This window comes from Schistocerca serialis, chromosome 2 (genome assembly GCF_023864345.2).
Source record: "Schistocerca serialis cubense isolate TAMUIC-IGC-003099 chromosome 2, iqSchSeri2.2, whole genome shotgun sequence".
Taxonomy (NCBI): Eukaryota; Metazoa; Arthropoda; class Insecta; order Orthoptera; family Acrididae; genus Schistocerca; species Schistocerca serialis.
In genome coordinates this window covers 529,926,097-529,949,751 of record NC_064639.1, presented here as the reverse complement: position 1 = coordinate 529,949,751, position 23,655 = coordinate 529,926,097, and the positions used below count along the sequence as shown (strand labels likewise).

The 23,655-nt window shown below is 39.4% G+C and overlaps 1 protein-coding gene and 1 non-coding gene across 7 annotated transcripts in view; both read left to right on the top strand.

Moving 5' to 3' along the window:
• The first annotated feature begins 7,987 nt into the window (after positions 1 to 7,987).
• The window catches only part of LOC126457500 (clavesin-2-like), a 132,644-nt gene continuing 116,976 nt past the window's right edge, over positions 7,988 to 23,655 (top strand). Inside the window, exons 1-2 of one of the 6 annotated variants that reach the window (XM_050093816.1) lie at positions 7,994 to 8,088; positions 15,651 to 15,754. The gene's annotated coding sequence lies outside the window, so the exon portion shown is untranslated. Of the gene's footprint in view, positions 8,089 to 15,650; positions 15,755 to 23,655 lie in introns of all 6 variants that reach the window. The other 5 variants (XM_050093806.1, XM_050093810.1, XM_050093815.1 and 2 more) reach the window with 5 other exon arrangements.
• On the top strand, positions 21,819 to 21,893 carry Trnas-uga (transfer RNA serine (anticodon UGA)). Its single transcript has one exon. It is a non-coding gene; the product is annotated as a tRNA-Ser (tRNA).

Here is a 23,655-nt window from a genome sequence, read left to right as displayed (position 1 = left end):
TTTATACACGATTGTCATTCGCAGTCACTGCCGTTTTCCTGTCCATAGCCATGTGTCGGACATTTTGTGAACTTTGTTTTTTTTGTTTCTAATAAAACCCCATGTCATTCTGAGCATGTGTGTCAATTTTTACCTCTCTATCCACATTATTCCGTGGTTTATTAAGTTTTCAAATTTATACTGACTTCTTGATCGCCCAGTACAAAAGGACACAAATTCTTATTATATAAAAAATGTTTGGGTTACAGTTTGCAGCGGTCAGACCACCCAAGGGATGCGATATGCTGGACACATGTCAAAATAAATGGTGTCTCTTTCAGTTGTTTCCATGCACATCCATATGAAAACAGAAAAAGGTGCAAGGCCTAAACTTACAGTAAGAGAACCGACGTGCAAGATTCTCCCCACCGGGCACGTCGCCACCTAATGAACTGTTGAACAATCAAGGAATCCTGAAAACAAGGTAGTAATCAAGGAATCCTGAAAACAAGGTACCAATAGAATTTGTATAAGCATGAGAAATGCATCAGGTAAAAAGATCTGTGTTGTGTCATATTATTGTGTATACTTATACGTAAATCAGAATAAGCATATATGAAAGCTGGCAATACAAATGAGCACATCAGTAAAAAATTTTGGCAGTACCCAGAGTTCCTGGAAAATAGGAAAAAAAGATTTACACAAAGCTAAACGACGAAAAAATAAACAGTTATGGTATGTGATCATCAAAATTCCATCTAGCTACGTAAAATAAACAAAAGCAAAAGTTATTTTATAAAGTGCTTGACGTTGCTGATGTGATGATTACCTCGCAATTTTCTCGTTCGTAAAGTTTCAATGTGAACCATGCTGGGATGGGGAATATTACGTATCCAAATAGGTCCAGAATATAAAAGTTCAAATTTACTGCAACGACGCTTTCCTCTGTTGGATAGGTAGTGAGTAAGTACCAATACTTGTTGTCCTATGCGAAGTTCCTGGAGGTTACTCAACTGTTTTTGTTGATGTTTGCGGCGCTGTGCTGCACGCTTTATATTGTTAAGTGCGATGTGTATAATTTCATGGTGACGTAACCTTCTTGAAAGGAAAAGAAACAGTTTCACAAATTTTATTAGTAGGATCTATATTTTTCAACACAAGATGCGGGGAAAGCATGGTGGACTCTTCTGGTATTGAATTGATGACATCCTGAAAATCTGAAATGTGCTTCTCCCAATCAATATGTTTTTGTGACAGTAGATACGACAAAGTTTTCTAATCTCTTTCATGATGCGCGCTGATGGGTTGGAAGAAGCATGGTATCTGGAAATAAAAATGGGTGTAATATTTTTAGCTTGAAATTTGCGTTTCCATCTTACTGATCGAAATTGCGGTCCATTGTCGGAGATTAGATTCTGAACGTGTCCAAAATGAGACAAAAAATGTTTAGTAAAAGCATGAGAAACAGTTGTAGCAGTGGCTTTTCATAACGGAGTGAAAGATATAAATTTAAGTTAGCTCTACAGCAACGAATATGTAACAGAAATCTTTATTATTTCGTGGAATGGTTCCAAATAGATCAACAGCTGGTATATGTCTTAATTTCAAGGGTACAATGGGGTGCAGAGGGGCAATGTGAGATATTGTAGAAGATTTTGCTTTTTGAGAAATTTTGGAAGTCGCCAAGACTCTTCGAATACGCTTTTCCATGTTTGTGAAATAACAGTTCTGTCGTAATATCAAAAAGCATTTGCGAGCATTATAATGGGCGTAACTCAAGTGTGTATACCAGATTAATTTATTGACAAGTTCTTCAGATATGCAGAGTCCAGTTATCGCTGTCACGGCGAACGCGGCGGAACAGAATATTATTTGCACGGTATAGTAATTTCTGATTGTTGCCTGGCTCGTGTCGCACCACAGAAGTTTGATCTTTGCTCTGCTCTCTGGCAATGTCTTTTGACGATGCTGGAATAAAATTTTCAAAAGCTACTTGTTTAATGTAGAGAAGGCTGAAATTAGTTTGATAGAAATTAGCGGCGCTTTCTGGACGGTTACTGCACAGCAAGCGAGAAAGAGCATCTGCTAAGTTTTCTGGGGTCTTGGGATGTGGACGATGGCAGAAAGTGACGAAATTTAGTGAAAGCCCACACAACACATAATGCTTTGAGTTCGGTGATAGAATAATTTCTTTCGGCCGATGTCAGGATGCGACTACCAAACGCAATGTTCTTTTTAACAGTTGTGCCATTTTCCTCTATTTCCTGAAATACATGGACACAAAGAGCAGTCTTTGAACTGTCTGTAGCAATCCAAAAATTCTTTGTCTGGTCAGGATGTGATAGAAGGGGAGCGTTAAGTAAAGCATTTTTTACATTGAGAAACTCGGATCGAGTTTGATCGTCCCACGAACAGATAGTATTTTTACTAGTAAGATTACACAATCTAGGGGTATCTAGTGCAGAGCGGTGTATGAAACGGCGAAAAAAAATGATGAAACCAAGGAAGCTGCGATGTTCTTTGTTGGTAGACGGGATTGTAATGTCACGGATGGCTTGTAGTTTGTCGGGATATGGCGTAATGCCGTCAGCGGAAATTACGTGACCTAGAAATTTAACGGAAATTTTGCCAAAATAAGATTTACTGAGGTTCACGGTAACACCTTCTATAAGAAAAGTTTGCAATAGCATGCGAAGAACAGAATTATGTTCCGACCAAGAAGGTTCTGCAAGTAAAATGTCGCCAATGTAAGTGGCGATTCTGTCTTTTAATTCATTTGGAAGAATGGTATCCATCGCACAGATGAAAGCACCGGAGCTAATTGTTAAACCAAAAGGCAATTTACAAAATTGATAGCAGTTACCGAAACAAAGGAAAGAAGTGTATTTTCTGCAATTAGGCTGCAGTTGAACTTGCCAGAATCTAGATTTTAGGTCCTGAGTAGATTAGACTGAGGTTCCATGAAATTTTTGTAAGAGCTCTTCCAGCGTTTGCGGACGGTCGGTTTCCGTAATAATGATCTGACGTGAGCCCAACACAAGATGAAATGTGCCATCCTTCTTGTTAACAACGTGAAGAGAGTTAATATATTGACTAATGGCTGGTTCAATGATACCTTGGTCTAACAAAGCCTGAAGTTCTTGCTTGACTTGATCTCGGTAGATGAACAGAATGGAATAATGTTTTGGCCACTGTGGACGAGCGGTTCTAAGCGCCTCAGTCCTGAACCGCGCTGCTGGTACGGTCGCAGGTTCGAATCCTGCCTCGGGCATCGATGTGTTTGATGTCCTTAGGTTAGTTAGGTGTAAGTAGTTCTAAGTCTACGGGAGTGATGACCTCTGATGTTAAGTCCCGTAATGCTTAGAGCCATTTAAACAATTTTTTGAATAATGTTTTGACTTGAATGTATCATGCGGTTTTACTTGAAATTCGTGAACAAAACTGGACATAGTTCCTGGTACATTTCAAATACTTCAGAGTGCTGTAGAAGAATATCTTGTAACTTTTGGCGCTCTTCGTCGGTCGAAGCTTTACATTCATTCATCTTATTGTTGATCGTCTGCATAATGTCATAATATACTTCCTCAGGGATATTGTTTCTACGGAAATACGTGTCTATAAAGGATGTAGAATGCCAATTAGTATTCTTAGATGCTGAAATGATCTCTACTCTGTTAATGTCTTGCTCCTCAGCTGACAAAGTACTCTGAAAAGTGACAGATATTTGTTGCTTATAAGCAACAACTTCTTAAAGTTGGTAACAGCATCATGTTCGACAAGGAAATCCATACCAAGTATGACGTCGGTTGTTACGAGAGGAACGATCCAGAAATTAGCATGAAATGTGTGATCAGCAAGTATAAAAGGTAGGTGGGTTTCCAGTTTCACATCTACTCCCTTATTTGAAATTGCGCCTCTAACTTTCGTCTTACCAAGTGGAAAGGTAGGGCAGGTATTGTCAGCGTTACATTCTTGGAATTTTGATTGTTGTTGTTGTTGTTTTTGGGGAAGGAGACCAGACAGCGAGGTCATCGGTCTCATCGGATTAGGGAAGGATGGGGAAGGAAGTCGGTCGTGCCCTTTGAAAGGAACCATCCCGGCATTTGCCTGGAGCGATTTAGGGAAATCACGGAAAACCTAAATCAGAATGGCCGGACGCGGGATTGAACCGTCGTCCTCCCGAGGAATTTTGATTCATTTAACACTGTTACTGGTGAACCAGAGTCAATCACTGCAGAAAATAAATACAAACCAATTTTAATTTCAACAACGGGATGAGAAATATTCTTCTGAGTTTGGTGTCTCTCTTGTAATAATATGTCCCTCATGTCGTCGTTTTGCTGAACGGTATTTATACCGTCCCCAGTGAAATACTAAGAAAAGACATAAAAACAGAAGTTATAAAGAAGAGACATTTAAAAATTGAATAATAAGCGGACACTAGCAGCTCAGACGTACATACATTTTTCTCATGTATCCGTATTATAATAATTTCTCTGTGTAAGTTTCGAGGGCAAAGAAATATAACAAAATGATCTAAAGACGACACAGGCCCCCACAACCGCACTAGTGGTCGACTGTGAAGAGCGGACAAATTGAATAGCTGGCCGGCGGCCATTAGAGTGGTAAACTGACGCGCGGATTTTCAATGTTTATACATCGCTTTTGGTTATAAAATGCCTTCCCTACAGTTAGGTCACAAACATAATGCCTCATTTAAATACGTTACTACAATATAGTTTTTAATTTATGAACAAACAGCAACTAGTCACTGTTTATGAATTTATATTACGTAGTACATGGAATCAGCCGTAGCTAAAAGTTATGCACTGGACCCCTAGCATTTTTCGTAGTTCATTTACGATAGATGTACTCAAAATGCATCAAAATTGGGCAAGATTTGCCCACTATGTCAATAGATATTTTCTGACTCTACCTTGCATTAGATTTTATGACGAAAAGTGCGTTACATATGGCGTAGTGCTTTGGCAACTCACGACCAAATTATCAAGTTTCAACCTAACCTAGACGATGAAAACACTACCGATCAGACAGCTACAACAAACAAGACTTCAGGCAGGCATCCAGTATCGCATTAGTCACAATATTTACTTTCGAAGATGTACACTTCAGTTTATATGTGTGGTTTTTTCATATAATAAATAAAACTCAACAACTGTTCCATCAAGAGAAGTTGTGAAATCAGATTACAATTACACACATTCAGTTGCATTTTATAACGATAAAAAACCTGCTAACTCAAATTTCGTGTTGCTTGCAACTCAACTTTTATAGTTAAAATAAAATGTGGTTCACAAAGAAAAATTTATGTTCTGCTGTATATGGTCTGGAAAACGAAAGATGGATGGAACAGCATCATCTTTCAGCTTTCCGCGATTTACGTGATTTTCAAGGAAACAACTTTCTTCAAAATGATCGGAACATATAAAATGGTATTCTGTCGGTCGGAAATCTTGCCTCCTGACAGCGTGTAACCATTTTTGTAACAGCTGTGGTTTTGAGAAAGGAAACCTGCAAATATATGCACAGACATTATGCTAATACCGTGTTACAAAAACATTTACTAAGCAAGTGCACTGACATACAAAACAACTTAAAATATCCACATACCTGTGAAATGTAATATTCGTTCCTTTCTCGAATTTATTTGTACAATTAATCGCTGCACAACTCTTCACCATTGTACTTCTTTTGATTGGAACGTACAGACAGTAGAATTACGTGTAACAAATACTGTATGTACGCCCCAACAAATATACAACGTTGAATCAGGGTCTTCATAAACAACAGTACTACACAACACATCAGACTACCACCACTATAATGGCGTCCAGCCGAAGGTTCAAATTATCCCGCGACTGCAGCGCCATCAGTGAGTCTAGTTATTTTTTACAAGGTCTTTGAGACGACAAGATGCGCTCTTCTGTTAATTTTTTAGTCGTCTTCTTCGACCATAGATATTGGTAGACTGGTCATGACGTATATTTCGTGGCACCAACATCTCTACTGCTATACCACGTGACTATTGGCAAAACACTGGTGGTATCCTGTTGTGCTTATGGTTGTACCGAGCGTTTTGTGAAGGGAAGTAACATTAAACGTCGCCTGTAAGTATTATTAGTACAATTTAGCGGCATTTCTTGAATACTGATAAACTATTGTGTGTATCATATCCTTACCCAGAACGCCACAGTTACGTAAATTGGCGGTTTGAAGTGCTGTGTGTGTTTCCAGGCGCACATTGCAATCGTATATATTTCTTGAAATGGTAAGCTACAAAGCCCTTTTTCTCTTTCGTATAGGTTTCCAAAGGATGAAGGGTGCAGGCAGATGTGGATACAGGCAGTGAAACGAAAAGATTTCAAGCCTACTGCGCACACACGCATCTGTTCGAAGTACTTTGAAGAAGATATATATATATATATATATATATATATATATATATATATATATATATATATATATATATAAACAAAGATGATGTGACTTACCAAACGAAAGCGCTGGCATGTCGATAGACACACAAACAAACACAAACATACACACAAAATTCAAGCTTCCGCAACCAACGGCTGCTTCATCACGAAAGAGGGAAAGAGAGGAAAAGACGAAAGGATGTGGGTTTTAAGGGTAAGGATAAGGAGTCATTCCAATCCCGGGAGCGGAAAGACTTACCTTAGGGGGGAAAAAAGGACAGGTATACACTCGCACACACACACACATATCCATCTGCACATACACACCATATATATATATATATATATATATATATATATATATATATATATATATATATATATTGTGTGTGTGTGAGAGAGAGAGAGAGAGGTATTTATTACCAATAACCCTTCCCACTCCAAAAGCGATGGCAATGTGCATTGTTACTACATACAAAGAAAGGATGATTTTTACTATCCTGGATTAAATCTGACTTTGGTACAAAAAGGGGTGAATTATGCTGGTATTATTTTAAAGAACAATTTGCAAAAACAAGTTAGGGGTTTGATTTCTCATCAAGGTTTAGTTTTATTTTGTACTTCCCAGTTACAAAACATACGAATATCAGAAACAAATACTGAATACCATTTGCAAAAAGGTAGTTGTATGACCTATGTTAGTTTCCAGATAATAAGCTGTAATGTATGGGATAAATAATATGCTGCTACAAAAATCTTTGGTCATTTACCAAAAAGCATTAAAAGCCTGACAGATAGCCAACCAGCATTTAAAATCAAACTAAAAGAATCTATGAATGACAGCTCCTACTCAGTAGACGATTTTTTAGGTATAAATAAGTGATTGGAAGAATTGTCATGTAATGATAGGTCTACCTTTCATTAAACTGACACTGTGAAGTATCGTATTCATGATCTGTGGAACAAGTATTCATGTAAGTAGGTACTGATTTTGTAGATATCTTATTTGATACATCTACGAAACAAACTGTTTAAACCAAAAAAGACCTTTCAAATGAAACTGCTTTACGTTTTGTGGGTGAACGACACAATTGAGTTCGTTACATTCGATGTGAACACGTGTGTTTACGTTACAGGTTTCGTTGTTTATGCCGATTTATGAAGTCTATAACACTTTCTACAACCAAGGCACTAAAACACACACACGCAATATTTACATTTTATGCAGTGCATAACGCATATTGTTAGTAGAGAATGCATCTCATAATTGGTAACACTGAAATATTCGCGGCGAATATATTGCCGAACATCGAAAGTGTTTCAGCAGTTCACAAAGTTCATTGTGAAGTAATGGCTATAAAACCAAATTTTTACCGTGGTTAAGCAGTAATTTATCACTTCTAGCTGTGTTTACATAAGCTACATTTAATGTGGTGAAGTTAGCAAGAAATCCACTGAGAAATACTGGAAGTGAAATCAGGAATCAGAATGCTGCCTTGAACTCCCGCCGACGTTCTGCCAACAGTCACGTGATTCTATGTTGCAGCCACGCCAGATGTATAGCCGCTGCACTGTTTGCCCAGTCTATTAGTATCTATGGTCGAAGGTCGTCTTCTACTTCTTCTCTTGTCTTGGTTGCGTGTAGACGGACATCTTGCGAGTGCTGGCAAATGTAAGCATATTTGTATTAATTAAGCATATAATATATTGATTTAATGTTATTGTTCACTTTTAATTTGTAAGAGATGATCCCGATTTCCATGTCCGCCTTCCTTGAATTAACCTGCATTCGAATAATTTACTGTGCAACTATCGCAGCGGCCGATGCAGCCAACGACGCCATTACGTGGCGATATTAACTTACAAAAATTAGCGGAAGCGAAAAACTCGCCCGCTATTAACACAACATATTTCTCCACAGCCGCCCGACGGCGCAGAAAATACGTAGCTTTAAGATTCTTATTTTCAGTACAACAGCCGAGAGCCAGAGCCAGGACTCTACAATGCAATAGTTAAAAAAAAAAAAAAAAAAAACCTCTCACGCGTGTGTTGGCCGCAATTGTAATTAATATCTTAGGATTTTTTGCTTTAAAGTGAACTGTCTAGCCTAGGAAATTAATATGAAAAGTTTATTCCATTGTTCAACTTATATGCTCATGTTTTAATATTAAGCTAGTCTAACGTTCATTAACGTAACAAATAATTTCACTGAAGATTAATATTGTTAAAAAGAGAACTTCACAATAACATTTAATTGTAAATCAAAATTGAATGAAATATCATTTTGATTAAGGCCCACCATTACCAATCAACTTCTGTAGTAAATAATAAATTAAATTACGACGGCCGACGGACGCGAGATATTATGGGTAGAAGAATTGCATTGTACGTTTGCCATTGAACAGCGTCGGTAGTTTCTAGTCATGCATTACTAGTGGGTTGATTGGTGACAGAAGATTGCTGTGTTGGTTCAGTTATATGAATTGCACAGTTGTTTTGATCTGTAGAATGCCGCAGTGGATGGAAACCAACATTAGGTTCATTAAGAAGAAGAGAATTAACAAAGGTAAGGCCTATTGTGCAAGCCTCCTGTGTAGCTCTGTGGGGAATATCAAACGCATATGCACATGAGATACCTTCGGTGAAAAAATAGTAAGTAGAGTGCAAATTAAATTGTGTGTACTTGTGTATTTATGTTTTTATTTTTGGAGGGGATAATTATTCGTGTGTGTATCAGTGTTAAGGGTTAGTCAGTGGCTTAAAGTGAATTTATCATGGGTAAGATAGGACAACCTAAAGCATCCGTACCAGACGAACAAAATTCTGTTAACATGGAAAGTGAGGATCATTTGCAAAACGTAAACGAATCCTAAGTCCCAAGCCACCGCCCCGGATAACATAATTTCCGGAGCGAGGGTTGGGTGGGATGGGGGGGGGGGGGGGGGCGAGGGTCTTTGGAATAGAGTAACAACTCCATTGCATGGGCAGGGGGGCCAAACGAGTGCTAGATTAGGTGGGGCATCACTATGCTACCCGTTTGCAGACCCTTTTGCTGAATTTCTGCGTTCGCTCGAACAAAGAGACAGAGAAAGGGACGAAAAATTGGCTCAGATGCTACATGAGCAGGAGAAAAATTAACGCAAAAGCTCCATGATCAAGGACAACAAAGAGACGAAAAACTGGCTCAAATGCTAAATGAGCAAGGGAAAGAATTTACTCAAAAGCTCAGTGAGCAAGAGCAGCGCTGTGAAGCGAAACTAGACAGTATCCAAAGCGAACTTGCCGAGATGCGGGACGCTTGCAAAGAAATACCTGATCTTGTGCAAAGCCCAGCCGGCAAGATGCAAAAACTAAAGATATCGCAGGCCAGACTAGAAGACAATGTTCATGGGTGATGTGGAGGTAGATGCACGGAAAAGTATTAATAATTATTTGGAAGTGCAAGCTTAAAAAGTCGAAAGAGAATTTAATGATTGGCTAGAAGTAAAGGATCGCGAGATATCTGCAAAGATTGAAAGCGATGTAAAAACAGCTGTAGAAGAAGCGACTGCGGCCGCGAGCGTAAATATTGATGCTAGCGCTGCCGCACTACACGCCGAATTAACACAGATCAAATCCCGTGCGAAAAATGGTTCAAATGGCTCTGAGCACTATGGGACTTAATATCTGAGGTCATCAGTCCCCTTGAACTTAGAACTACTAAAACCTAACTAACCTGAGGACATCACACACATCCATGCCCGAGGCAGGATTCGAACCTGCGGCCGTAGCAGCAGCGCGGTTCTGGACTGAAGTGTCTAGAACCGCTCGGCCACAAGGGCCGGCAAATCCCGTGTGACAGCGTCGACTTGCTTCTGTAGCTTACGTGTAGTTTTGTTCCTCTTTTTCAATTCGGCTTTAATTGTGTCAGGGTCCTGCACCAGCTCCAATTGTTCAAGATGGAAGTTTAACGACTCAGTGACATTTGTGCACTTTTCTTCAACTTTCTGGATTTGTGTGTCAACAGTGGTTTTGAAATCAGTTACGTCTGCCTGTATTTGGTTCTGTGATTGCTTTATTGTGTTAAACTCATCTGTGACGGAAGTTATACTAGCGTCAACACGGGTTGTAAGACTAGTGAACAACTGCTGTTGTACTTCCTGTCTTTGTTCTGCTAATGACTGGAAAAACTGATTGTTTTCCTCTGTCTTTGTATCGTTTTTGTGAGGTCTCAGTGTGAACTTTTAAGACGTGCATCTAATCGGATGTCTTGTTGATCTATTCTTTCGTTAACTGACTATATTCCATCTGTAAGCTTTTTATAGGTTTCACTACATGCCATCTTAAAGCATTAATGTCATCTCTCAAAGATTTGGTACTGTTTGCGCATTGCCTAGATATGGCTTCAATTTTATCGCAAAGATGTTTTTCACTGGCCTTAAGGTCTGCATCTACCTGTTTGAAACGGTTATCACTCGTTTCTGTATATGATTTAAGCTCGTCAATGCTGGAAAATCGTTCATTGAATTGAGTGGTGTTGTCATCTTGTTTTTCTCGTATGCTGGAAAGTTGTTTATTAAACTGAGTGGTGGTGTCATCAAGTTTTTCTCGTATTACAGAAAACTGTTCATTTTCTTCTTTCGCTTACGCCTTTTGTCCCACAATTTCGGCAGAGTCGGCGTTGTTTCAATCGGATTTGACGTGGAAATGGTGGCCGAATGTCCTTCCTGCCGCCACCTCGTACCCCCCGGGACAGAAACAGTGTACCCCAACTGTCTGCGTCTAGTGTAAATCATGAAATAGTGTGAATGTGTTGAAATAGTGTTAATGTGTTGCAAATGTCTGCGAGTCGTTTAACTGAGGCGGAACGTGGGGACCAGCCCAGTATTCACCTAGGGGAATGTGTAAAACCGCCTAAAAGCCACATCCAGGCTGGTTGGCACACGGCCCTCGTCGTGAATCCGCCCACGGGCCGGCGCGCCTACTCGAGTCCAGGAAGCAGCGCATTAGCGCTCTCGGCTAACCTGGAAGGTTGTGGAAAAACTGTTCATCATTTTTATTAAATCTTTCATTGAATATGTGCATGAGATTTTGAAATATTGCTTCCATATTGCTTTGAATTGATGCATCGAGTGTCACCAACATTGTCCTTTGTGACGTGGAGACATCATATACAGCCATGGACGTTTCCGTTTGTTGCTTTATCTGCAAAATTGTCGTTAATAAAATCCGACGGATTTCCAATAACAGACTGAGCACTTTGCACTAGTTTTTCCTCTGACATACTACTGGCGATGTGACCAATTGTGTGAAAAGTAGGCAAATCACCGACCTCACTCGGTAAACAGTCAAGTTTCGAATTGTGCACGTCAGCCATGTGCAGATCTGCGGCGTCCGCAATACCGGAATCTACCGTCTGATTACTAGTCAAATTAGTGCGTGAAATTATGGTGTCAGGAAACTGTACATTACTTTTGGAAACGGAACTCATGTTTTCTGTGGTGCTTCGCACTGTCGCGCTGCAGTGGTCACTATCAATCTAAACATTGTTGTTAATAATAGGAAAATCGTCTATTTCGGTATCTGTAAGTGTGAGATTACGCGCCGGAACCTTAGCAGTTTTGCGCGGCATCGTACATCACGCACAGGGTGCAAATCCAAAGACAAAAATTCAACACTCAGCTCAAAGAAAAGAAACAAGGCGGAACATAAGAATGCCGGTGAACTGTGGGAAAATTTCGTGCAAGTCAGTAAACTGCGTTGCACCAAAAAATCTAACTACTATTATCGCTACAGAGTGGTTGAGAGGACAGAATATATTTATCTGACTATTTTAATATCAAAGAATTCACAAACCGAACATCCTGGCAGAGCTGTCTCCAAGTATAACGTTCCTTAATATAATGAAATAATAAACTTCACGATTACGTTGAATGAAGTGTTAACTTTGGAATGGATACAGAACTCGATTTGTCGTGTTGCGTGTTGTAACTGCAAGTGGTGTGCTTAATCTGTGTTATTGTTAGCAAAACTTTACGAATCGATTGGGCAATGCAACTCCCAATACCAATAAAGAAATATAGCCACTGCAAAATACATTCAGTCCCTTACGCACTGAATCATCTGACCCTGTTCAAAACTAATAACTTTGCTCCCTGTGCACATAACAAATAAATAAAGTTTCTTACCGCTAAAGCAGCAACAGAGTAACGCGATACATTCTAGTCTCTCATAAAAAAGAAGAATGTTCTAATTACAGGCTCAACAGCGTGCAATGCTGTCCATAACACTTGAAATGCACATGAAATTCTTTTGGCTGATAATCGAGAACATTTAAGAAAATTCAACTTCTTTGAAAATTATATAGCCTGGACTGGGAAGCGGTACTGATTATGGTGAATTCCTAACACTCAGCTTTCTAGTAAAATTATATTGCAAGTTAAGTTTGGCTTTTCAAAAACATCTGACTATTGAAGCTACATTACAACTGATTCACAAACAATGAGATTTAAACAGCAAGTATTATCTGACTTCATTAATGCAACATAAATGCTAATCCTCAAATTACACATAGTTCTGTGAACAAATCTTAAAAGCATTTCAAAAAGGAAATATTTAACTAGTCTTTTTCTCAATACAGTTTACGTACATTCTCGGTTTACTCAACAATTACGAATTATCAACCAACTCATCTATACCAACAGGCTGGCTAAAACAAAAATCATCATTATTTAAATCTTTACCTTATTTGCCTGAAGACTTTTGCTTCCATGTTCAGCAATATTGACATACCTACATTAATCTAACTCTTGGTGGCGTCACACAGCACACCACAGAAACTGCCTACTCCATCGTCTTTCACTCACACACAGCTTCTACGACTGAGCGCCCAGCGCACTCTTACTCCAACAAAACAGTACAGTATCTTTGGCTCTGTGGTCGCGTACAATCAGCGATCCACATTATCGAGCCTATCAGAGACATTCATTGTTTATAGTACACTAGTTTCATTTGAATTTATTAAGATTCTTATCTTATTCTGGTGCCACATACAAGTGTGCCCCAGTATGCTCCTTTCACAAAGAAATAGCAAACCTTGGAAATTTAGCTAAAGCTTCAGATTTTGAACCATAAATTATTAAAGAAATGTACAAAACGATGTTGAAAATTAAACAAAAGTGAGCCAACAACTACATTACTCTAGAGCAGAGTTTCTCAAACTGTGCTCAACGAAAAACTCCTAAAAACACAGTGTTTTTTCCAGTATTTTGACGATACTAACTATTTTTTTTAATTTAAAGTATCGCTGTTATTACTTATGATTAAAAATTTAAGTAATCACTGAATAAATAAATTTTTCCTCACTTTTAAAATTTTCATATCCTTCAAAATAAACAAGATGTTGCATCAAATTTTCCTATTAGACTGCAGGAACACACGAAATGTAAAGAATATAATCGAAGTGCATTCGATCTGTGTCTCATAAACAACGAACACACATCCACAAAGACTAAAAATAGTTTTGGAACATTAATGAAAATACAATCTACGTGGGAAATGGCGAATTTGTTTCGTAGATTTGTTTCTGAACTCTAAAACCATTTGGAACATCCAGCGTAGGCTGCTAGATGCTTGATACAAGATGACCTATATTGAACATGTATTACACTACACTATTGGCCAGTTTCAGCCTGTAGACATTTTCAAAAGCCTGTAATAACAATATCAACAAAATAAAAAGGTAAAACACATTTTTGACGTCGCTATACGTTGCATATTATGACTGTTCCTACACTTCTTAAAGTTGCTTCGCTAAATATGACGCACAAGCAAAACAGCTGTAAGATAACAGCAATTACAACATGCAAAGAGTAATAATACCAAAGAAGTGTTTTACCTTTTTAGTTTGTTGATGTTGTTATTACCGGTATTTGAAAATGGATTGGCCGAAACGATAGTTTTAACATTCAGAGTTTTCGTCGAGGCTGTGGGGACCTGAAGAGACTAATAAATTTACGGCTGTGGTACCCACGATGAAGAACATAGATTAGTCTGATTAGATCAGTTTGGCTGCAAACCAACAAGTTACTGTAAAGACAATACTACACACATCGCACGTTTACTTTACTATTGTTGTTGTTGTTGTTGTTGTTGTTGTCTTAAGTCCTGGGACTGGTTTGATGCAGCTCTCCATGCTACTCTATCCTGTACTCCTCTTCTCCACAATTCTATTCAATACCTCCTCATTAGTTACGTGATCTACCCATCTAATCTTCAGCATTCTTCTGTAGCACCAATTTCAAAAGCTTCTATTCTTTTCTTGTCCAAACTATTTATCGTCCATGTTTCACTTCCATACATGGCTACACTCCATACAAATACTTTCAGAAACGACTTCCTGACACTTAAATCTATACTCGATGTTAACAAATTTCGCTTCTTCAAAAACCATTTCCTTGCCATTGCCAGTCTACATTTTATATCCTCTTTACTTCGACCATGATCAGTTATTTTGCTCCCCAAATAGCAAAACTCCTTTACTACTTTAAGTGTCTCATTTCCTAATCTAATTCCCTCAGCATCACCCCACTTAATTCGACTATATTCCACAATCCTCGTTTTGCTTTTGTTGATGTTCATCTTATATCCTTCTTTCAAGACACTGTCCATTCCGTTCAACTGCTCTTCCAAGTCCTTTGCTGTCTCTGACAGAATTACAATGTCAATGTTTAAGACTAGTATATTGTAATGTACAATGTATAGTAATGTTCCTTATTAAGGAACTTTACATTGTACATTACAATATACTAGTCTTAAAAATCTAAGTATCTGTGTATAATGTGTTGATGTTGTGATCTTTAATGTGAAGACTGGTTTCATGCAAGGTATATAGAAAAACGAGGTAGGCCATTCTGGCCCCTGGTGAGCAATAACTTCTCAGATGTTCTTGCGCGCTTTGAGTCACTTGGAGGACTGTCGTGGCTGTGCATTCCGCAGAACATGGATGTTGTATTGCGCACCCAAATATGTGTCATTCGTTAGCAAGGATCACTGTAATTGCACTGTGGCACACATTAATACTGCTCAGAATACGACAAACATTATTTATCATGGTTTTCCCAAAGACAAGCATTCGCTACATAAATAGATAGCTCAGTGCAAACGCGCGGACTAACCGAATACGAAAACTAAAAGTGTGTGTTAAGTACATTTGCGGCTGAAGATTATGAACTAATATGAGAAACAAACTTTTAGGGTTATCTTCAAGAAAGAATCTACTACCCTCAGCAACTCACAGCGTAAACATTCCAGACTGGCATGGGAAAGAAATTACAGAAACCAGGCGTGCAAGCGAAAAGGTAAGAAGTTAGTCGATAAATAATATTGAAAATATAAATATAACTCAAAAATTACTTTAAAGTAAAATAATTCGCATAAACTTAAAGCTTTGTTTCATGCTATACAGGATTACTATGAGACAGTGAACGACTCGCTACTTTCTGTAGGATATTATTTCTCATGGATATAGCCGATATTTTTTTCTAGTCTCAAGACTGCTATTGAACTCTTATGCCTGCACATATAGCGTGCTGGTCGTAAGTCTTAACAATAACGATGTCTGTCGCAGTGCGTGCATATCTCTGTTGAGAACATCTGTTGGTAACGCTGAAGGTTGAGAGTTCGGATCCTTTTATCGGAATAAGCTAATGTAGCTATTTACGTTACTTATGTTTTATCTCTTTTGTCTGTTATTTATTTGGTCAATAATGAGAAAGTAGTGTTTTTGTATAGCACTTTGTAAATACATTCAAGAATAATAAAAATAAATTAATTCCTTAGAGATCATGAAGTCGTGTACATCGCTGCGAAGCAATACATTTGCAAAAACGAACTTTGAGGGCTTCAGAAACTGCAACCGAAAAATAAAAGAAATTCTACCAGACTACAGCTAAGGATCCCTTCATGAGGTCGTTGAAGCAGAAGGATTTAGAAATTAAAGAACTGAGGATAGAGATTGAACTTTTAATAAAGCTAAATACACAGAAAGGAGCAGCACCAAAGAGATGTGTTGTAGCCTTATGGAGCAAAACAAATGCTCGTCGCCGTGTTCTTTTGTTACGGCGGACAAAAAGGTCATCTGACGCGAAGTAAACATCAAATTACACAGAAGAGTAAGCAAAGTGTTGTCAAAAAATTTCACACTGTCGCAAATACGGTAACTGTTGAATGAAAGCAAAAGTGCAAAGTGGAATTCAGAGGACATTGCCCAAGCATTGGTTTTAAGAGCTCTGTCGCCAGAAGCATACGCTTATTTGTGAAAACGAAAAATGCCATTGCTGTGCAAGAAAGGATAAAGGAATATAAACGCACACCGGGTACTCTCGAGTTTGTACTGTGCTTATTGAACGCTAAGTGAAACAGTTTTACTGCTCAAGAGTGAATGTTTATTGATCGTATAAGTTAGCATTCGTCGGAGGAGACAATGGTCGGTCCACATTCAACTGTTCAGGTTTGTGTGATGCGTGGGTTGTGTAAGCAGTGGAAGCAACAAGTTTATTATGACTTCGACACAATTACGACTTGTTTCTTTTTTTTCTTCAGAGCGTCGTTCAGACGGCTGTGAAAGTTTGGAAGGAATTTGTGCCGATACAGATAAAACATATTTCGCAAATCTAGCAATCGGTTTTAGGTATACTTGGGTTTTCTTCGATGTACAACATCAGTTAAAGTTATTGAGGAACCATTTTATAGATAAAGGCATTTCGCTACCTATTGGGTCCAAAACATCTGGGGAGTTTGGTTGCGAGCGGAAGTGTTTAAACTCAGAAGAGCGTTCCTGGAGCCACACTGTAACAATTCTGGATGTGTGGGTTGTCGCATTGTCCTGCTGGAATTGCCCAAGTCAGTCGGAATGCATAATGGATATCAATGGATGTAGGTGATCGGACAGGATGCATACCTGTCACAGTCGTATCTAGACGTATCTGGTGGTCCCATCTCGCTCCAACTGCACACGCCCCACACCGTTACAGAGCCTCCACCAGCTTGAACAGTCCCCTGGTGACATGCAGGATCCAGGGATGAATGAGGTTGTCTCCATACCCGTACAAGTCCATCTGCTCGATACAATTTGAAACGAAACTCGTCCGACCAGGCACCATGTTTCCAGTCATCAACGGTCCAACGTCGGTGTTGACGGACACAGTCATCAAGGGCACACGAGAGGGCCTTTGGCTCCGGAAGCCCGTATCGAATATGTTTCGTTGAATAATTCACATGCTGACACTTGTTGATGACCCGGCATTGAAATCAGCAGCAATTTAGGGAAGGGATGCACTTCTGTCACGTTGAACGATTCTCTCCAGTCATCGTTGGTCCCGTTCTTGCTGGATCTTTTTTCGGTCGCAGCGATGGTCGTACGGGAAAGCCCCCACTTTATCGCTACCTCGGAGTTGCTGTGCCCCATCACTCGTGCACCGACTATAACACCGCGTTCAAACTCACTTAATTCTTGATAACCTGCCTCTGTAGAAGCAGTAACCGATCTAGCAATTGCGCCAGACACTTGTCTTATATAGGCGTTGCCGACTGCAGCGCCGTATTCTGTCTGTATTTGAATACGCATGCCTGTATCAATTTCTTCGGCGCTTCAGAGTATATTGCATAACGCAAAATCATTGATGAACCATTAGGTTTTCCAGCGAAAAAAAGTGAAGTAGGAGAGTCTAATGCAGAATGGACATCAGTTATATTTCTTGGTGGAAGTTATTCTACGTGGACAAAGAAAGTAGTGGAGTCTGAAGAATAATTTGCTGCTTTACATGGAAATAGTGTTGGCAAAAAAGCTAAAGTCTTTATGCTCTATTTTGAAACAAAAGTTCCTTGAGGTTCATGACGCAGTTCAGTACAAGGACGAGATATCTGAATCAAAGTTTAAAGTCATGAAGAAATGTGCCATAAGGAAAAGTAGCTATGGAGTGCAACTTCATCTGGTAAACAGGAACTGAAATCTGGAGGAGGCTACATTGACATATGCTTCTTGATCAAACGAATGAGTTACTTTTCATCTTAACTATCATTTATTTGGTCCTCATGTGTAATACATCTATCATGGCACTTGATTTGATTTGTCCAACAATGTATTGAACCAAACCGAAAGAAAATGAACAAGTAACATGCCACAGCGTCCGTTGTGCGGCGCATTCGCCATACATTCACACAGCTGCTCTATGCTACGCAGCCTCTCCGTCACACGTCAGGGGGCTACGGTCAGTAGCAAGCATGTCTGCCGGAATAACCCCCCCCCCCTCTCCCCCCGCCACACCGAACTTGTGGTTTCGTGCACGTCACCGCTATAGTCCATGCCGTACATGTCCCTCCGTCTCTACATAACTATTGCAACCTACATCTGCTTACTGGACTCCCTCTATCATTTTACTCACTGCGCCTCAATGAATTACCTAATTAACTATTGACTGATGCCTCCGAATGTGTCCTGTCACCCGTATCTGTCTTATAGTAATGTTGTGCCATAAATCCATTTTCTTCGAAATCCGATTCTGCACCTCTCCATTGCTTGTCCGATTTATCCACCTAGTCTCCAGCATTCGTGGAACATCACATTTCAAAAGTAAGCTTCTTGTCTGTACTGTTTATTGCAGAAGTTTCACTTCGGTATATGGCTCTATTGCAGACAAATACATTGAGAAATGGCTTGCAGACACTGACCTGGATCTCATGTCAATGCATTTCTCATTTCAAGAAAAGGGTTTCTTGATACTGCCAGTCTTCATTTTGTATCTCTTCACTTCTGTCACAGTTATTTCTTCTGTTATTTAAACATTAAAACTCGTCTTCTGTTTTTAATGTCTCATTTCCTAATCTAATTTCCTCAGCATCGGCTGATTTAATTGCACCAACGCTCCATTTGTCTTGTGTTACTTTATTCATATTTGTTATATAACCCTTTTTCATAAGAACATTTTACAATGTCTTAGCCGTGTGAGTGAACAGAGATTTGTGAGGGAGCTAAACGTTTCCAGTAATTACTACCATTATACCATGTTGCTTATAAGCGTGGAAATACATTTTTACAGTTTGCATATTTTTAACTGTGCCTGATGTCATACTATTTTTTAGGAGTTGATAGTGGGATCATGTCTTAAATAAACATGTTGTGGAAAATTGGAAATTTGTGGTAAGGTCTTGTGGGACCAAACTGCTGAGGTCCACGGTCCCTAAGTTTACACACAACTTAATCTAACTTAAAACTAATTCACTAGTTCACGTTGAGGATGACACACACACCCATGCCCGAGGGAGGACAAGAACCTTCGGCGGGGAAAGCCGCGCGGACCGTGACAAGACGCCCCTGACCGCTCGGCTACCCCGCGCAAACATGTTGTGTTTTTAAATAAAAAATGGCACATTTCGACAACTGGAGCGTCATTATCTCCTTACTGATGTCGTGATACATTTACACTGTGGCTTCACAAAAGATACGAGGAACGTTCAGTAAGTAATGCAACAAAATTTTTTTGAAAGCAGGTTGGTTTTATTCAGGATTCCAATACTCCATATTATTCTCCAACCTTTTGGCTAAAAAATCCTAGTTTTCAATATAAGCTCTGTTCAATGCGACGGCGTGTATGCATGTTTTTTTTACCGTGCCTGATGTGATAATATTTTTAGGAGTTGATAATGGGATCATATCTTCAAGAAATATGTTGTGTTTTTTAAATAAAGAATCACAAATTTCGGCAACTATTGCGTCATTATATCCATATTGATATCATGATACACTTACATTATGGCTTCACAAAAGATACAAGTGGCCTTTAATAAGTAATGCAACAAAACTTTTATGAAAGCAGGTTGGTTTTATTGAGGATTCCATTATACCTTATTATTCCCCACTCTTTTTGCTACAAAACCCCATTTTCAATGTTCAATGCGACGGCATTACACTGAAACCTTCCCGTCTCCTCTATATCTCTTTTGTTACGCAACCTTCCCTTCTATAACAACCTATGAAATCTTCCCTTGGGATTTCTATCTCTTGCTTAATAATAACAAATGAAATCTTCCCTTTGAAATTTATTCTCTTTCTCAATCTTCGCATACAAATTTAATTGCTGCTTATTAAAAGTGATTTTCTGATTATTTCGAGGAAATATAGAATGTGTCGTCGTCGTGGCCCTCAATGGTTATCTGCAATAACCCAAAACTGTTCCTTACCTTTTGTACTGTTACTGGATCGCCATCTGACTGCTACATCGAACTGCGACATGAATATACTTACTCTGTTTTATTACACTCTATTAGCTGCTGGTGGACTGTCATAATAAGTGGCTGCATTTATTACCAAAGCTGACCTTGTTCTTTAATAGCAAAGTTGACATTATTCTTTAATTAATTTGACTGAAGTTACGTAATTCATAGTTAAACTTTTTCTTCACATCAATAAAATTTTGCAAAGTTTTACGTTGATGGTTTTTGGAATGGGTTATAACCAGTAATGCAAAATTTCTGGCAAAAATTAATTATATTCTGAATGAAATGATTTTAAAAACGTTCAAATGGGTCTTACTTCATACAATAATCTTACAACTAGCATTGCGCAAACATACCTTCAGTAGTCTTCAGTTTCTCAAAAAAGTAGTTCAATAATGTTAGTTCCTCTTGTGATAATAGTTTGCTGATATCTCTGTACATCCGTTTATAATCTCTTGTAAATCATAACTGGTGGCTGGCAGGCACACCGCTCCTCTCAACCTCTCGCTTCAGACCTGCTACTGACTCGCTTCACATCTCGCTTACTACTGACTTCCTACGAAAGCTAAAGTGCGGTCTCTCCCGCCATCAATGCTTTCTGGTGCAGACAATCCCTGCTACCATTACAAAATGTATCAATGCGCGGTGTTTCCCGCTCTTTTCTTAAAATGTATCCATACGAGGTCTCTCCCGCCCTTTTTAAAATTCTATCAATGAGCAGTCTCTCCTACCAACAATACTTTGGTGCAGACATTCCCGGCTACCACAATTACTTCCAACATGACAAATATTCCAGAATGAGATTTTCACTCTGCAGCGGAGTGTGCGCTGATATGAAACTTCCTGGCAGATTAAAACTGTGTGTTGGACCGAGACTCGAACTCGGGAGCTTTGCCTTTCACGGGCAAGTGCTCTACCAACTGAGGTACCCAAGCACGACTCACGCCCCGTCCTCGCAGCTTTACTACTGCCAGTACCTCGTCTCCTACCTTCCAAACTTTACAGAAGCTCTCCTGCGAACCTTGCAGAACTAGCACTCCTGAAAGAAAGGATACTGCGGAGACATGGCTTAGCCACAGCCTGGGCGATGTTTCCGGAATGAGATTTTCACTCTGCAGCGGAGTGTGCGCTGATATGAAACTTTCTGGCTGCTTGGGTAGCTCAGTTGGTAGAGCACTTGCCCGTGAAAGGCAAAGGTCCCGAGTTCGAGTCTCGGTCCGGCACACAGTTTTAATCTGCCAGGAAGTTTCATGACAAATATTAATTATTCCTACTTAATCCTATTCATAAAATATAAACATATTTCATAAATTGTGGTTTGACAAAAGAGAATAGAAATATACATGTATTACAACACCACCTTCCTGGAAAGACCTGTAGGCCTGCATGGTACTACCCTAGTGGTCGACGTTCGAGCCATCGTCTTGCTGCATCAATAACCTTCCCATCATCCACGTACTGCTTCCTGTGGAGTGCATCCTTCATTGGGCCAAACAGGTGGAAACCGGAAGCTGCGAGATTCGGGCTGCAGGGTGGTGAGGAAGAACTGTCCAATGCAGTTTTGTGAGCTCCTGTTGGGTGACACCTTGCATTTTCACGCAGAAGGAGGAGTTCGTTTGCATTTCTGAGGTCGTTTCTTCAATTTCCTGAGCGTAGCTTTGGGAGAGCCAGGCCTAACAAAACTCTACCATCTGGTGAGCAAGATGTATGAGACAGGCGAAATTCCCTCAGACTTCAAGAAGAATATAGTAATTCCAATCCCAAAGAAAGCAGGTGTTGACAGATGTGAAAATTACCGATCTGTCAGTTTAATAAGCCACAGCTGCAAAATAATAACGCGAATTCTTTACAGACGAATGGAAGAACTGGTAGAAGCTGACCTCGGGGAAGATCAGTTTGGATTCCGTAGAAATGTTGGAACACGTGAGGCAATACTGACCCTACGACTTATCTTAGAAGAAAGATTAAGAAAAGGCAAAACCTACGTTTCTAGCATTTGTAGACTTAGAGAAAGCTTTTGACAATGTTGACTGGAATACTCTCTTTCAAATTCTGAAGGTGGCAGGGGTAAAATACAGGGAGCGAAAGGCTATTTACGATTTGTACAGAAACCAGATGGCAGTTATAAGAGTCGAGGGACATGAAAGGGAAGCAGTGGTTGGGAAGGGAGTGAGACAGGGTTGTAGCAGCCTCTCCCCGACGCTATTCAATCTGTATATTGAGCAAGCAATAAAGGACACAAAGGAAAAGTTCGGAGTAGGTATTAAAATCCATGGAGAAGAAATAAAAACTTTGAGGTTTGCCGATGACATTGTAATTCTGTCAGAGACAGCAAAGGACTTGGAAGAGCAGTTGAACGGAATGGACAGTGTCTTGAAAGGAGGGTATCAGATGAACATCAACAAAAGCAAAACGAGGATAATGGATTGTAGTCGAATTAAATCGGGTGATGCTGAGGGAATTAGATTAGGAAATGAGACACTTAAAGGAGTAAAGGAGTTTTGCTATTTGGGGAGCAAAATAACTGATCATGGTCGAAGTAGAGAGGTTATCAAATGTAGACTGGCAATGGCAAGGAAAGCATTTCTGAAGAAGAGAAATTTGTTAACATCGAATATTGATTTAAGTGTCAGGAAGTCGTTTCTGAAAGTATTTGTATGGAGTGTAGCCATGTATGGAAGGGAAACATGTACGATAAATAGTTTGGACAAGAAGAGAATAGAAGCTTTCGAAATGCGGTGCTACAGAAGAATGCTGAAGATTAGATTGTTACATCACATAACTAATGAGGAGGTATTGAATAGAATTGGGGAGAAGAGGACTTTGTGGCACAACTTGATTAGAAGAAGGGATCAGTTGGTAGGACATCAAGGGATCACCAATTTGGTACTGGAGGGCAGCGTGGAGGGTAAAAATGTTAGAGGGAGATCAAGAGATGAATACACTAAACAGATTCAGAAGGATGTAAGCTGCAGTAGATACTGGG